Source organism: Tyto alba, unplaced genomic scaffold (genome assembly GCF_018691265.1).
Source record: "Tyto alba isolate M040663 unplaced genomic scaffold, T.alba_DEE_v4.0 Super-Scaffold_26, whole genome shotgun sequence".
Classification (NCBI taxonomy): Eukaryota; Metazoa; Chordata; class Aves; order Strigiformes; family Tytonidae; genus Tyto; species Tyto alba.
In genome coordinates this window covers 21,211,374-21,227,812 of record NW_024881300.1, presented here as the reverse complement: position 1 = coordinate 21,227,812, position 16,439 = coordinate 21,211,374, and positions in this window count along the sequence as shown.

The window sequence follows — 16,439 nt, the reverse complement described above, 5'->3', positions numbered from 1 at the left end:
TGAAGATTTGCACTTTTGGGTGTGCAGATGGTAGAACTCAGAAGTTTTCCTTCCTAAAAGAGAAGATGGAGCTCAGGCTATTCTGTTGACACATCCCCTCCACCCCCCAAGAGGAAGAAATGGGCTTGGAATGCTAATGGAGATCGGAGAGGCTGCGAAGAAAACCCAGTAGTAAAGTGAAACTTCAGCAATGCCTACAGAGGCTGAATAGATGTTATACACAAATTTCATACTGAATTTTAGGTGCTACAGTCAACTGATGTCTTGGACAATGAGAGGATTCACAAGAAAAAGGCAATTCTTGATTTACTCTTGAGCATTGTAGCTGTTTCAGAAGCCAACACCGGAAGAGAGAATCTGCAGTATTATATGCTCAAGCCTAACATCCTCATAAAACCAAACCTCACTACCACAGTAACATTTAACTTTATATATACATATTTTTTATATATATAAAAAGGAAGTTAGAGGTGCAGAACTGCGAGTGCAGTTACAAGGACAGTGGGTGCGACGAGGAGCACAGAGGCTTTCCGATACGGCATTAGAGACTCTTAGTGGAGGAATCAGAGTAATCTAAGAAAAACATCTCTAAAAGCCAGCATGGCTAAACAGCAGAATAGCCTGTGCCAATAGTGCTTTAAAAGAGAACATTCAAAAAGTGACAGCTGTGGCCAAAGGAGGAAAACAGAGGAGAAAATAAACCAGCAAATTGAATATAAAACCCCAATAAGACAAGTCACCGGTACGTTCACGAGTGGGATGCTGATGACACGAGGAGAAGGGCTGTGGGGCCCGCAGGAAGCCGGCCAGAGACACGGTGGGCCCCGTGCTGTGCTGCAAAGCGCGTCAGCAGACAGATAAGGCAGTAGCACAGAAACAAAATGAGTTATTTGCATCCGTGTTTGCTACAGGCCGGCTTGGCGAAGTTCCCGTGCTGGAGCCGTTCTTCACAGGGAGCGAGCCCAAGGAATTGCTGCCAGATAAAAGCATCGTGTTTCAGAGCAAAGCTCCAGCTGTGGGATTCGGAGGCCTTCAAGAGCCTGCAAAGGGTCCCAGATCAGATTAAGCGCTACCAGCAGGCGTGTGCAACCCACTGCACAACACGGCTGCGCTGCCCGTGGTATGGGGGGTGGCAAACGGGACGCCCCTACAGGTAAAAGGTTCAGGAGGAGCCCAGACCAGTTGCAAGAAGCTGTTGTAGAGGACACCAGTGAGCAGAGAGCCAGAGAAGAGCATCCCGGGGAGAAATGTGCAGCTTTCGTACAGGAAGGTCCGTCCTCAGCAGACCACCAAGCTTCCAGTGCCTTTTAAATTCGGGGTTCCAGCAGGCTCAGGTCTCACGGAGCTTCCCACGGGGTCTGAAAGAAGGAATTCATTTCAGTGATAATTGTTTGGGAGAGCAAAACCACCGGCAAAAGTAGTTAATAACGGAGGGAGGTGGCCTGTGGAGCTTGCATTTAGACCTTTTCTTGGTTCAGGCCAGTTGAACACACGTGATCTGGAAAAAGAGAAGTACAGGGGTGGCAACATCTTCCAGAGAATGAGCGTTTTTCAGGCTCATCAAATATAAAGTCGATTGCAACGAGGGATCCCCTGACAGGGCAATAAAGCTGCAGATGAAAAGAATGTTAGGAAGTGAAAAAGGAAAATTGCACTGCTGGTGTGTGATGTTGCTCCACGTGCCCATCCTGAGCGCTGAGCTGGGCCAGTCACCCCCCGGGGCTGGGGGCTGCAGGAGGGGGAGCAGGAGAGGGCTCGGACTCGCCGTCGCACGAGCACCGGGCGAGCGTTCGGGCAGACGGCCCAAAACAAAGGCAGGAAGTGGTTTTTTTCACATTAATCATGCGCTCAGTGTCAGGGGATGTTGTTGAGACAACTTTTATGTGTGCGTTAAAGTTCAAAAAGAGCTCAGATAAAAGGGTTTGTTATTAACTGCAGGAGCCCGGGTGCAGCCTCTGCCTCAGGGATTGCTATCTGCCTGAGGCCGAGCCTGGAAGGACAAACCCGGGAGGGGATGAGACCTCATGTTTCAGGAGTTTTCCCTAAAAGATCACCGCTGACGGCTGCTGGAGACGCGGTGCTTTGGCCATGCGTTGACTCTTGGCTTCCCCCCAGTTGTCCTTTCCTTCGATGCCGCTGTGACATCCGTGTCTTCATGCCCAAAGGATGAACGTTGACTCATCAACGGTGGCAGAAGAAGCCCCGTGGGGGGTAGAGGAAGCCTCATGCTGGGATTTGCCAGGGAAGGACTCACTGCGTGGGAGCCACATGTGGACCCAGCGTGGTCCCCAGGCAGCACCGAGCTGTCTAGACGCATCTCCCCAGCTTCGGTCTTGTGGCTGTTTTGTTTTTTGTCCGGACGGCTGGAGGTTGCAGCGGTGATGGGAGCAAGCAGGCGTGGGAACGCAGCCCTTCTGGAGGACACACAGGCAGCCAGAACAATGCATGTCCACCCTCGAACCCAAAACATGACCTTTTTCTCCCCAAACCCAGGAGCGCCTGTGTGAGTGGCACGGAGAGAGGCATGGGTGTCTGCCACCAAAGAAGGGTGAGCCCTTGAAGCAGCAGGTAAAAATGCCTCTGCTAACAAGAGGCAAGCCCAGCAAAAAGCAATAAAACCGTTGTTTATTTGAAGATTCATGTGAAAGATGAAAGGCACTAAATATATTTGGGTTGGGAAGAAGCCACTAAGGGCGGGGTGTGACACGGGCTGGGAACTGCTTCAATGGTGCAAACATAAATGAAAACAAGGAGCTGACGAGGAATCGTGGATAGAACTAATAAAAGGATCCTCTGAGGCAGATAATTAGTACATCAAAACTGAGATACAGGTATGAGGAAATTTAATAAAGGGAGAATTGATGTTGACAAACTTCCTTGCAGCAAAATACACCCGACAGCAAAACTGTCCCCTTAATATTGAAGCAACAGAAGTTCTGCTTGGAAGTTTGGGGGGTTTTTTTGTTTGTTTCGTTGGCCAGTTTGTTTGTTTTTTTTTTTTAAGGAGTTGCTAATATTTTACCTGTTGTACAAAAGCCATGAAATAAAGCTAGCTCTGCAGAACATGTCTGTCTGTCCTGATTTTGCTGGAGACTTATTCAAGGTGTCAGAACTCAGCGACACTGGATTTATAGAATAGTGGGTGTTGTAAATCTTTAGCAAAAATATGCCTCCAACCTGCTGAGTACCAGACCTTGAAATATAACAGAAGGGTTTTTACAGATCCCCATAAAGTTTTACCCTGCTGCGTATTTACTGAATATGCAAGTTTTCTGCCTCAGGCTGCCACCCTCCCCACTGGGGACGGATGGCACAGGAGATGGTGGTGTGCTTGGGGGGGTAACTGGAAATCCAGGCTCTCCTCTAGCCAACCACCATTGTGCCTGGTCGTGCCTCAGTTTTCCCAGCTGTGAACAATCTTGCCCACCTGCTGAGACCAGATAAAAAGCACTGCCTGAATCAGGGCGGGGGGCAACAAGTGCTGGAAATTCCCCTGGTCTTCCTCCAAGCTGTTTAAGAAAGAGAAAGCCACGTTTGAATCCCTACATGGAATTAGAGACCAGGGCAGTAAGAAGCGACAATTCCTCCTGAGCTTCTCTCTCCTAATTTAACTACCTTGTCTGTCAGATGCTGTCCTGCTGGGGCCACCGAGCAAGGCGCCTCGTGTTCACGTGAAGAGCTCGGCCAGCACCCCATCCCCAAAAGTCAGCTTGCAGTCAAGGTTTGCTGGAGCAGAAAACGGACCTGTTGCCTCAATCTCGTTGAGCACACGCCTTGAGGAGCTTGCCCCCAGGTGCGGGTTAGCCGCAAGCACTTTCAGCACAGTCCAGTTCCCCACCCTGTGCACCAGGAGCCGGGGCCGCCGCGTTGGCCGGCAAAGAGTCGAGCGGCAGCCCAGTTTGGATGGAGCTGGCAAGGGGGTGAGCAGGGGAAGGATGCCGGGGTGAGGGACAGTGCCTGAGACAACAGAAGCAGGCAGGATGACAGATTACGTACGAAAAAAAATCTTTTTTTTTTTTTTTATTAAGAGCTCTTTTCAACACCTCCTTTTGGAATGGATTCCTTGCCTCCCCTTTGCAGCCAGGGCAAATAAGCACTGAAATGCTCCAGTTTGAAGATCCTGTCCGGCTCTCCCAGCTCCTCTGCATGGGTTGTCATCACTTGTCACTGTCCTTCAGAGCTAAACCACATCGCCGGCAGCGGCAGGGACATGCACAGGGTACAAAGCAGCCTCGGTGGGTAGGGATGCATTTGTCCACGGCTGCCTCCGAGCAGACCAGTAGAAGGTCTTTATCCTTATATGTGTTCCGTCTATGCATTGTGCCAGGCTCTTTGCACAATTAGAAGCAAGCTTTCAGCAGGGTATCATCAAAGACCTCTCCAGACTTCTGAAAATGAGGTACTGTCTGTAACAGCGTCAAGTTATGATTCTCGTCGCCTCCAGAGAAGTCAACAGTATTATCACAAAAATGAGTAATAAAAATAAAAGGCACGGAGCTTTGTGCACGCTAAGTGCCGTAAGCAAATTCTAAGGATGTGGCAATATGCCTGTACAAATCCTAAAAGCGTAACTACACGGTGGGAACACGAGTGTGTTCTCTGCTTTGGACCAGTTTTCTGGCTGGTTTGGTCAATGTCTCCAGGAACCTGGCTCCGGATTTCAGTGAGGTCATTTCTGCTCTAACGTGCCTGGAAAAAATCATGGGCTCCCCCCCTTTCCCCATGCAGCTCCTCACCTTGTGTAACCACTGCGTGCTGCAAGGGTGAGAGAGCTCATCCCTCATGGCCTTTGGCTTTGCAGAGCTCGTAAATCAGGTCTGGGCATCTCAGGTATTTGGGAGGTTTTGTGGTGTAATGAACTGCATGGAGGTGCCGGCGCATGTTCTATTTGAGAGCAGTGTTGCTGCAAAGACACCAGACCAATTAAAATAAATAATAATAATTAAAAAAAAAGCAATGTCTGGAGGGGATGCATTGCCTCTTCCAGGAGAATGACGGGTGGTGAAGCTCCTGCTCAGTTGATAGGGACTAAAGCCCTGCAAGTCTCCATGTGATAAAGAAGATGCAAAACACATTTGGGCCTGCAAGGACTTGAAATGAGGTTGCTGCTGGCCCTGGCTTTCATTAAACAACAGTCAGCAGACCAATTGAACATAGATAATAAAAACAACAGCACATGTAATCATTCTACATCCGGTCTCGAGAAAATGAAGCTGAACATTTTGGGGTTGTATCAACAGCACTTGGGGAAGTGGTTGTGTGGCCACGGGGAGATCTGGACGGCCAAAGACGCGCAAGGAGGAGCTCGGTTTGCAGACATGGCTGCAAGGACTGAAAAGGCTGCCCAGACTTGGCAGCCCACCCTGCCCTGCCCCTCTGCCAGGCACTGGCAGCCGTCAAAGCTGCCTGCAAGTCACTGGGACGCGGGCACTGCTGGGGGAGAGCTGGCTGGATCAAGGAAAAAGCCACCGTATGCCACAGGGCCCCTAAGGGAACATGCTTTGGTGACCAACCAGAAGCTGCCCGACACGCTGGGCATTGCCACCTTTTCACTGTTCCACTGTTTCTTGCATGTTTGAAGGCAGCTGGTCATTCGGCTCTTTAGAGGATTTTCCAGATGTCCCGACAAACTGCGGGAACCGGAGGGCTGGGATCGCCCGTGCGGGGCTGAGCTCCCTGCACTGAACTGCAGTCTCCTAACGCTGCTATTGCCCACAGCGTGGCTCCTGCTAAATGGTATTTAGCCCTTTGCCAACACTGTGTTTGCATCAGGAAAAAAGAAACAAACAAACAAAAAAAAAAAACAACCAAAAAAAAAACAACAACAAACCAGACGGACACAGTTGCTTGGAACAGTCTTTTCAAAGAGGCACTGGCTTTCCACAATGTAAAGAGTTTAAGCTCTCACATGACATGTCGGGTTGTGCAATTAGTGCAGAAATCAGCACTGGCGCTAGACAGCCTGGTCACAGGGGGAGAGCAGGAACCTGAGAAAGCAGCCAAACGGAAAGGTCTGGGCTGAGGAGCTGCTAATTGGACAGTCCTTCCTCAGGTAGAGAAAATAATTGCTTCAGAATAAAACTGCCAGTTCCTAGAAGCAAGCCATTTAAAGCCACGGTAATCCCAGCTAGATCAGACTCTCTGAGTAACCAAAACTTACTATTGCTGGTCACATTTTTTTCTTTAGAAGGAACATTCAGGGATGGCAAAATCCTTTTGTCACTTGTTCATGTTTGTTTTCTTCATATGACTCTAATATTTTCTAGAAAGTGTCAGAAGCCTGGCATTACCTAGTTAGAAAGCCTGCAAGCCTCAAACCTCTCTAGCTTTTCTTTCGTTTCCATGTTTAATTAAAATGAATACTTTAAAACATAGAAAACTTCAGCAAAAATAGTCTGTCTTTTTTCTAGTGCCCCACGGAATTTCTGAGCAGGTGGTATCACTGCTGAGAAAAGGTTAAACAGGTTTTGTCTGTCTTGTTCATTAAAACAAATCTGAGAGAACATCCTGCACCCAAGTCAAATGAGACAAACCCAAAAATCTTGCAAAAGATTCTGCATGGGATTTTCTTCTCGCTGTGTGGGCCAAATACCATCTGGATTTCTTCCCTGCCCTCAGCACAAAAAAAAATTAATTCTGGAAAACCACTTTTACACCCGCCTAATTCTTGCCATGAGCTTGCAGCCGCTTCAGTATCTGATGCAAGACCCTACCAAGGGCCGTTGCATCAGAAGGAAACAGCAGGAGCAATTTTGCAGCCTCCAGGGTGGACAAGCACCCACAGGGGCACAGCTCTGCACCATCTTCCCCCAAAACTTCCCCCCAAAACTTCCTTGTGGAAGGCTCTTTTTTTTTGCAGGAAAGGAGCCTTGTACTCAAGCCAGCAGCCACGAGGCTGCTCAGGGTAGAGCTGTAACGGCATCTCAGAAATGGGCTGTTTTGCTACAGAGCAAGGTCCCCAGCAGAAACACAATTTACTGCAACTGTCGGTGATTTAACCACCTTCTTGTTGTGGCCTGTTCTCGCCTGTGCACTGGGAAAAAGGCCTGAGAGTTTTTTGGATGCTGAAGCCAGCTCTGTTGATTCACGCAGGGGATTAGGCGGGGAAGGATGCTTTCGTTTGATTTTCCTTGCCCTTATTAAATGAATTCCAGCCTTTCTGTGGAGCTGCACACCCTGCTTTGTATGCCATGTTCTCCCTGGCGCCAGCCCTGGTCCTGGTGCAAATCCTGGTGGGGTGAGTGCTGCGTTGGTGTTTGGGGTGATTTGCTCCAAGCATCGACGTGAGTGCTGTGAGGGTTGACCTGCTGCATCCTCACCCCCCCCAAAATCCCACTGGGATGGGGAGCTGCAACCAGCAACCCACAGCAGCTGCATATTTAAACATCCTTGGGGTCTGTGTTGGCAAGAAACCACAGCCATGGAGGAAACTCCTCTCCCATCCATCTCTGAGGAAAGAGCATGGAGATGAAAGGACAAAATCTCAAGGCTGGTTAACTCCAGCCAGGTATGACGGAAGCAGGGCTTGGGAAGAGATGGGAAATTGGAGACAAAGAGGAGAACAGACCTGGAGTGAAAAAGGGATCTCGATCCTGCATTTTATCAAAGAGCAAAAGGCACGTGGGGAAGAGCTTCCCTGCCAGGTTCATGGTTTGGTGGTAGGGCAGCCGGAGGAGCTGGCAATCCTCCCCTGTACAAATAACCCCATCTTGGTAAGTGAAGGGCTCTGGATACTGCTGCTCAACAGGCAACCCAAACTCCCTGAACTGTTTGGGTGAAGTTCCCCAGGTTTTTAGACCGATGGAGTTACCACCCGGAGCTAAAGGATCTTCCCCAAGTGGGTTTGCTGAGGTTCCCCTCATGGCCTCAGGCGCAGGCTGTGCTTGGCTCGCTGCCTCTCCCCAACAAATAACCACCGGCTTGTTCAAACCCACTGGCCTCCAGGTGCAGTGGATTAAAGTGAGGGATTTCATAGGAATGAGGAGCCCCAGTGCCAGCCCAGGCCTGCCTCCCACTGAGCCCTTCACCAGGCAAGTCTGCGCCTGGGGAGAGCTGCCAGCCTCTCCTGGTAGCTGCTCTGCAGTTCAGGGCTTCTCCAGATCGCTTTGCTATATATGTGTCTGATACGTACCGATTCCCACTGATAAAAAGCTGTAATACAGCTCATGCACTAACAGCTCTGTGCTGAAGAAATAACCTTCCTGGCAGACCTCTCCACTGGATGTCCCACACCAGCGGTGTCGTACAAAAGGACTCATTGCCCTGCGTGGGCTGCACAGCATCTTTATTTCATGGTGTCTTGAAATAGCTGTTCTCTTTTTAGTGGACCGGCATCCCCCAGTGCCACAAGTGAGCAGGAGGAGCCTGTCCATGAAGGCAGCAGAGGGGAATGGGCAGCTTCTGCAGCTGGTGTTGCACAAATACTTCCCCTGTGTCCTGCTCTCCCTCCTGGTGCCTGTTCTCGTCCCTCGCTTTGTAACCAGAGAGCAGGGAAGAGTGACTGTATTAAACCAGAGCTGGCCCTTTGCATGAGAGCATAACCCACCATCCCGCTGGCTGGCCTGCAGAGAGCCTGGGCAAGAGGAACAGCACCAGAACGGGCATCCTGCAGCCCACCAGACCCAGGCACCCAGCCACAATCCTGCTCCTTCCCTTTGCGGTTGGGTTGCTTTTCACCTCGGTCCCGTAATGTGACAGTTTATCTTGTGGGAAAATGTGAAGCTGGCCTGAGTGTCAACAGCCACCATAGAAACCCAGTTTACACTCCTGATCCTTGCCAGACAGCGCAGCAGAGCAAGCAGCAGATATCAGAGTAAATATTGGTTTTCGAATGGGACGTAATTCCCATCTGCTTCATCAGCAGAGTGGATCATGTGTGGTGTGTCAGACTGTTTTTCACGTGGTTATCTTAATAATAAAGCTGTGCTCTTCATTCAAACAGCACAGAAAAAAGCCCGCTGTGACATATCGCCAAGATCTGGTTTTTGCTTTCCTGTGTAATTCTTTCTTTTCTAGCAAGAGAAATGACACTACAGGTCAGGAAACCAGGATGGTTATTTCCAAGAGAAATCGGTACACATAACAGTGATAGAAAAACTGTTAATGGCTATTATTTTCACTGAAATTGCAGCTTGAAGTTAAAATTAGACCTTTGATTTAAAAAACAAGTCAGTGATAGATAGGCAGATATGGGACAATCACCTATTACATCATGTCTGTAAAAACACCCTGAAACATATTCAGAAGTGGATGTGACGCCACCTTAAAAATGAAATCATACTAATTGCTGGATTTTGAATCTATCCAAACACTCAAGAAAAAGAACAGTATTGTGAGAAGGTGGTGGGCTTTGTAGATGAGACACAGTCTTCTGCTGGAAGGAAAAAAGAAAGTTTTATCTACCTTTCATGGCCCCTAAATTGCTAACCATCCCTAGAGGGTCCATAAGTTTTTAGGAGTTCACAGGGAAGAATAAGAAAGAGGCAACTCGATATAATTGCAACCACAGAGCATCTCCCACGTCTCCTGCTCCATGCACAGTTTCTCATACCCACTACAGCCAACACCAAACCAAAGTGCAGACCCCACTACAGCAGCTTCTTCTCCTAACAGCTAATGCTTTAAGAGAACATTTCTACTCATGAGAGTGGTCAGTATACCCAAGCATACCTTTTTAAGCCATCGAGAATGAACAAATATTTTCTTTTCTTTTGCAAAACCACAAGGAATCTTGCCAGGGTGATTATTTCCTGAGGGTAAATGTTTAGTATGATAAGGGATATATGGAGCTGTCTTTACCAAGGGGCTAACAAAACCAGACTGAACTGGAGCAGAACATACCAAATCCCTCCACAGTGCATTGCTCTGACTCTTAAAGCCTTGTGAAATCAAGGTGACAGCAGCAGGTATGGCAGTAAGTAGATAATCTGATCCCAATAGCTGTCACAGCACTACCAGGAAAACCAAATGCCAATCAGTTGGGGAAAAAACCATTCACCCATCAGGCTGGGGTCAGTGGCTTTTTGTGAAGATAAAACAGAACTAATTTAATCAATGTCATTGTTATCAGGGCTGAGGTAGGTAAAAATCAAACACTAAGGGACAGTCCTTGTCCTTTACCTCCTCAGCTATAAAAAACTGTAAAAGTTGGGCATGGGAGAACAGTGAGAAATGACCCTTATCCACTCTTGCCCCAAGGCGGATCGACTTGCTCGAACAATCTTTGGCCGACATTGGCCTTACAGTCTTAGAGACATGTCTTTGGAAATTCCACAGCCACTCCACACAGTCTCTTCTCATGTCTCACTCACCTGGCAGTCACTAAGTTTTCTCTAATGTCTAAATGAAACCTTTCTCTGCTAATACATAAGCCAGCCTCCTCACCCTACCTGCTATGAGATTACTACAAGATCTGCCTATCTGAGAGCAAGCCGGGTGAGCCACCATGACCAACTTGATGTGCTCCTTTACAAACTGATGGAGGAAAATTGGTGCTTGAGAGCATCTAGCCTGGGGATTGCAACAAAACCCAGGCAAGATACTAAACCCTGATCTGCCATAGCCTGCCTTCATATTTCTGGGGATATCATTTGCCTCCAGTATCTCCTTCTCCATTGAAGTGGAACACTCCTCTCCTCTAAAATATTCTGGGATCCTCTGATGACAGGGTTTGTAATGAGCACTGAGTGTCAGCTAGGTATTAATAGAGCACTGATTATTTTAAAGTGAATATGTATCTGCTTACAGAGGGAAAACAGGACTGATAACCGTATGCAGTGGCCAGTCCTTTGTGTCCAAGAGAAAGCAGCACCTGCAAACCCACTGCAGCTCTGGAGATGGTGTATCTCAATAACCAAGCGTGGGCTGTTCAAGCACCTCATGGCTGAATAAATCTCCCTGGGTGAAACAAATGTGCTTGGACTTGTTCTTAGGCAAGCAAGAACATCAGATTAATACTGAGTCCCCACTGGAACTGCTTTCTCTGTCACTTAATTCCTGAGGATTTAAGAAGAGGGAGGTACTACCTGAATCAGTGAAAGCTGGAGAAACTGAAATACAAACGATTTTTTCTTCACCTAAACAACCTCTGTTCACTTAAGTACATTGTGCTGCTTTTCTCCTTGCATCCTGAAGCCTGGCCCTGGGCTCGGTTATCTGAGCAAGAGCTCTGCACCTCCGAGGATGATGCAACGTCTCAGCAATTCTTGCACCATGGTGCTGTGGGAGCCGGCTCAGGGCCCTTCTCTGCAGAGAAGCTGACATCTGGTGGGACACGAAAGCCATTACAAGTCTTACTACATCCCAGTCTGGGTTGCGTCAGACATAGAATTTAAATAATGGGGGGGAAAAATGGTTGTGTACCTAAGGGCTGGGGGTTTTAGGGTACTTTTGGCTGCTTTGCTCTTATGAGCAATGTGACCTTTCCTGTCCAGAACTCACTTGTCACCCCACGCTTTCTGGGAGTTCCTTTTACTCATTTTCTACTGGGTTCACCCTATTATTTATACTCCTCTTTAGAAATTACAAAGTGGATTCAAAGACACCTGGAGTGCGGTGAATAGGGCCGAGTCCCAAATTGTGCACCTGGACCCAATCTCTCTACAAAACCCTGACCCCAGAATGAGGTGAGGTAGTGACCTCTGCGGTGACGTTAGCATTTAAAAGGAGTGCCTCTGCATCACCTTGCTACATAAATGGGTGGAAAAATATCAAAACATGTTCATAAACAAAATGAGAATAGAGCAAAGCAAGCTTGATGACAGGTAAGGAGAGTTTCAGCTGGTATCAGCCAGACTGCATCCCTGATATTGTGAACCCTACACAGTGAAGATTAAGCAGCTCTAAAGAAGCTTAGGTAGCCTAATTAATGGTTCACTAGCCTAATTAATGAAGATTCAGGACGGATATAAAGACAGTCTAAGATTTCTGCTTTCTCATCACCTTCTGGGCACTGGTACACTGACTCAAGCAGATTGATGGGGGCCAATGTCACAGAAAGATGTGGCAATACCCAGACAGAGATTTTTCTGTGCAGCTGCTGGAGCATTTTAATCAGGAGCAGCTTCAAGGCTGAGCTGGCAAATACTGCCATGGCTCAGTGACACCACGGACACCCAGCACACTCAAACTACCACCATCAAAGCTGCTCTGATGAAACAGGGGAAGCAAAGACCTGTCCCTGCAGCAATCCATGATGTCTGAAAAAGGACAAGCAAAAGAAGGCAGTGACACATGCAGAAGAACTTGGCTGTGCTGCACGGAAGTCTGCAGAGGCTGACTTGAACAGCATGAAAACATTAGTTCCTCTAAGAGTCCTGTCCTCCTGTGCTTACTCATATACGTGTGCCTGCACGTGTGCTTGTGTTAAATTAGCAAACCCTTTCTTTGAAAAGAACTTCTGGAGTCTGATGCTTGTGAGAGCGGTAGTAGGTTGGAAAGACATGTTCAGTAAGCAGTGGGAGCAGACCTTTCTTATGTGGCAGCTGCTCACGGTGAACAGCTGAAATAGCTCAGCAGTCTTGGGCTGCCCGCTGGAAGAGAAGGTGCGTGCCCCATGAACAGGATCCCTTGGCGGTACAAGGCAATCAGCGTTCACTCATCACCCCTGTAGGCAGTTTCAGCTGTTTTACACAAATCAGAAAGTATCTATTTCTCCCAGTACATGGCTACCCTTAAAATAGCTGATCAGCCTTATCACTGAGCTGAGTATTTTACTACCCAGAAAAGGTTCCTCTATTTCATCCTCAAGGCTAGAACTGGCACTGGTGCAAAATGACCTTGTTTTCAGACCTAGAGCTATCTCCCACAAATGAGCCTGGAATGATGCTGAAGAATGAAACACTGCAGCAGGAAATACACATTAATGCTTCCTGCTCTGTATCTACGCTTCTCATCCTGGCATTTTGTGAGTAAATTAATTAAAAACAAAGCAAACACAGGCAGGCTGGGCAAGCTTCATATGGGCAGAAATATGGTGTGGAAGGGCTCAGTTTGATGTTAAAACCAAACCTACTATTTTAAGCATTAGCTGTTCATTTTGGTGCTGAAAGGGAAGCATCTGCACTTAATACCAGAGCTCAGAGAGGGGCGAGGCATGCTCATTTGCTCTGGCTCAGTGGTGGAGACATTCTTACTTATTTGCTATAGATCAGTGGTGGATTCAGGTGAGAATTTATTTTACCATGTCTGTGGTTTTTTTTCCTCCAGGTGTTTTCTATAGGTTAACTGGAGCTGCCATCTTCCTTATTACTGGTACAGATGATAATGATTAGTGCTGTAACACCAGAGTGCTATAACATCCTAATTTAGAATATGTAAGATTGATGCATCATTATTAATGATCAGAAATATGAATTTCTAAGCTACTCTTCTCCTCTGTCTTGCTTTTTAATACTATCTCTGCAGTTTTCTTTTCAAAAGCGCAGAAAACCCGATGAAGTCCCACAGGGATTGCAAAAGTAAGGGCTTTCATAGATACACTGAGAATTTGTGGCTCTGAGTGTGACAATTTGCTGATGGATTTAGATTGATGTCCCTTGAGATGTGTATCTGAATAAAGTCATGCTTCGTACTTCCCTCCGGGGAAGCCTCTGCCTTCCTCTGCTTCTTCTGTTTTCAAAATACTAAAGCACCAATTTCAAAACAGAAAATACAGGAAGCCAATTGAATGGCCATGAGATATTATCAGCTTCTGGTTATAAATGAGCTTTGAATGGAGCAAAGTACCATTGCTGACTTGCAGCAGCCACCTGCCTGGTCTGAATCTCATTTCAGGTGCTACGTGTATGAGCAGGGGCTGAGGGGCCTCTGCTGGGCTGTGACCACGGCCAGGATAAAACCCCAGACCTTCCGATATGAGGGACTATTTTCAAAGTGAGCCTTGGTTATGGACATCCCCTTGACCATCAGCTGTATTTGCTTTTGGAGATGAATGACTTTGAAACACTGTCACCAAAGCCTGGGGGTCATAATTTTTGTGCTTTTCTCCTCTTTATTTTACATGTGCAGAGGCAGAAAATTGCAGCCTGAGCCTGGAGGAGACCAATGGACCTGTATTTTGACTTGTTACATGAAGCTTTCCTGCATGAGTTAGACACCATAGAGCAGTTAAAGAAAATAATTTTACCTGGGCATCCTGATGTGTCCCAGGGCACATGAAGCACTTAGTGCCCTGAGTAGTGTTCCTGGCTGTTATGCTGGCATGATTTTGTGTTCCCCTGCAGCGCTCTCCTCTTGCTCTGCAGGGCCTACACCAAAATCCCATTGCAGTGGATCCCAGCATGGTTGAAGCAGTCCCCACTCAGCAGCCTCATGGTTCTCTCTGTTTGCAGGGTTTATCTTCATTCTCATCTTTCTATACAGACAGTGTCAGAATACTCTTCCTACAACTGCAATGCATTTTTGTTTGATTTAGTTACTGTGCTGTCAGCATGTCCTCCCGCTTAATCTGTGTCATTAATTCCTTCCTTGCTACTGGCTTCAGAAAGCATTAACAAGGGAAAAATAAATCAAGTGTTAGAGCACAAAGAAGACTTGTGGGAAAAAGCTTTTGAGTCTTTTCTGAACCTTTCATGCCTGTTATTCTTTACTTTGCTGATACAGCTGGATTTACCATCCTGTTGAATGAGCATATTCCAGACTATAAAAAAATAACAAAGTAAAACCATGTGCTCTTTGTATAGGTCAGAACTGGAGACAGGCTGCCAGATATAACAGCATAGGACAACTTCATAGCAGTAGAACGAAATGTGCAAACACAGGCAAAGTCGAGCTTATGTTATGTTCCTCAAAATAAAGCGGAAACAAAACCTGAGACATAACACAAATGAGAGTGTGAGGACATCTGTGCGTGGGAGCATGTGTGTTTTTGCCTGAACTCAGCCATGTTTAGGAGCACACATCTGCCCGCCAGCTGAGTGAAGATGTTTGTGTGAACATGTAGGAGAACATCCATACATGTCGTGTGGGAATGTGGAGTGGCCTTTCCAGTTCAGGGCGATGGGAAGCCTGTGAAAAGAGTTCACCTTAGTTTTGCAGTCTTAAGTTCACATCTTGGGGCATTGGTGCTCTCATGGCACAATCTTCAGTCTCATCTATACAGTCGAGGTGTCCATTGGATCCCTTCAAGGGAAACACAGCTCTTAACAGTTGCTACAGCAGGATTTTTCACCATGGTGGAGCAGGGGTATATTTATCCCTGAGAAGTTCATGCCCTGTTTCATGCTTATATTGTGCTCTGTGTTTCCAAAGTGCAGTGCAAAGTTTTCTTTGTCCTTTCATCTTTTTTTTTTTTTTTTCCACATAAACCATGAGAAACTAGACTATATAGTTCAAGAGATCAGAGAACTCACACCAAGAATGTTCTACCCCATGCAGTTCCTCACGTGGTGGCTAGCTCCAAATGACCCTGAACATCTGAAACTACACTCAGAAACATGGAAAATAAAGTTTTGAGAATGCAATTTGAGCTCACAGAACTGAGGATCTCTGCACACTCAGGTATGGAAATAGCCATGAACGATGCAGCACCAAAAAGGCTGATGTAAACTGGGACAGGTGGAGTGGAGTGTGCAGGAGGTGAAAGACTCCTTGCTCCCCGATGCCTGGTGAAGACTTCAAGAGTGGGTTTCGTAAAGATGCAGCCTTTTTCATTTCACGTCCCCCTAAAAAGAGTTAGAAGATCTGGCCCCAGGGGAATCAGTGACCAAACTCCTGTAGACATCAGGAGGGGATGCATTTTCACACACTAGTGTCTTTTTGAGGCTAAAGTCCAAGAAGCAGCAGGGAGACTTCCTATCTTGTGTGTAGTTCCAGGGAACTCAGCAGATCCTATACCTTATTTCGGCTGAGAAATTGCCCCATTCACTTGACCTGGTCTCTCTGTAGCTTTCTGTTTGCTTCCTGAGCATAAACATTGACACGCTGCTGGTCGGGATGTACATTGTCTGCAACCTCAAAATATTTTCCCAGCTCTTCCCTTTGTGCTTCAGGGCTGTTTCCAGGATCAGACGTTCAAGTGTAGGCAGATGTTCAAAGCACAGGATCCATCCTGCAATTTCCATGGCACGTACTGGGTGTTTGGGTTAACTTGGTGGGCACTGAGCTGTACCTTAAGTGGATATCCTCACTGGTTTGGGGTTAGGCGGTGGGTGGGACAGCGATGAAAATCACACTGCTTCAGGCAATGTAGGGTTTTGTGGAAATTCAGTGAAAAATATAATAATTGTACTCCTTCCTTGGGAATGAGAAACAATCATAAAAGCAATTTTGATGCACAGGGGGATGAAAGGAAACTCAGAGCTGAAAGATTAATCTGAACTCGTATTTACAGTGTACATGCTAGTTAGGTGTACAAAGTTGGCATCCTCCCAGAAATTTTACCTGGGCTTAGCACCTGTGGGAAATAGCATGTAAAAAACTAAATCATCATTCCCACCATC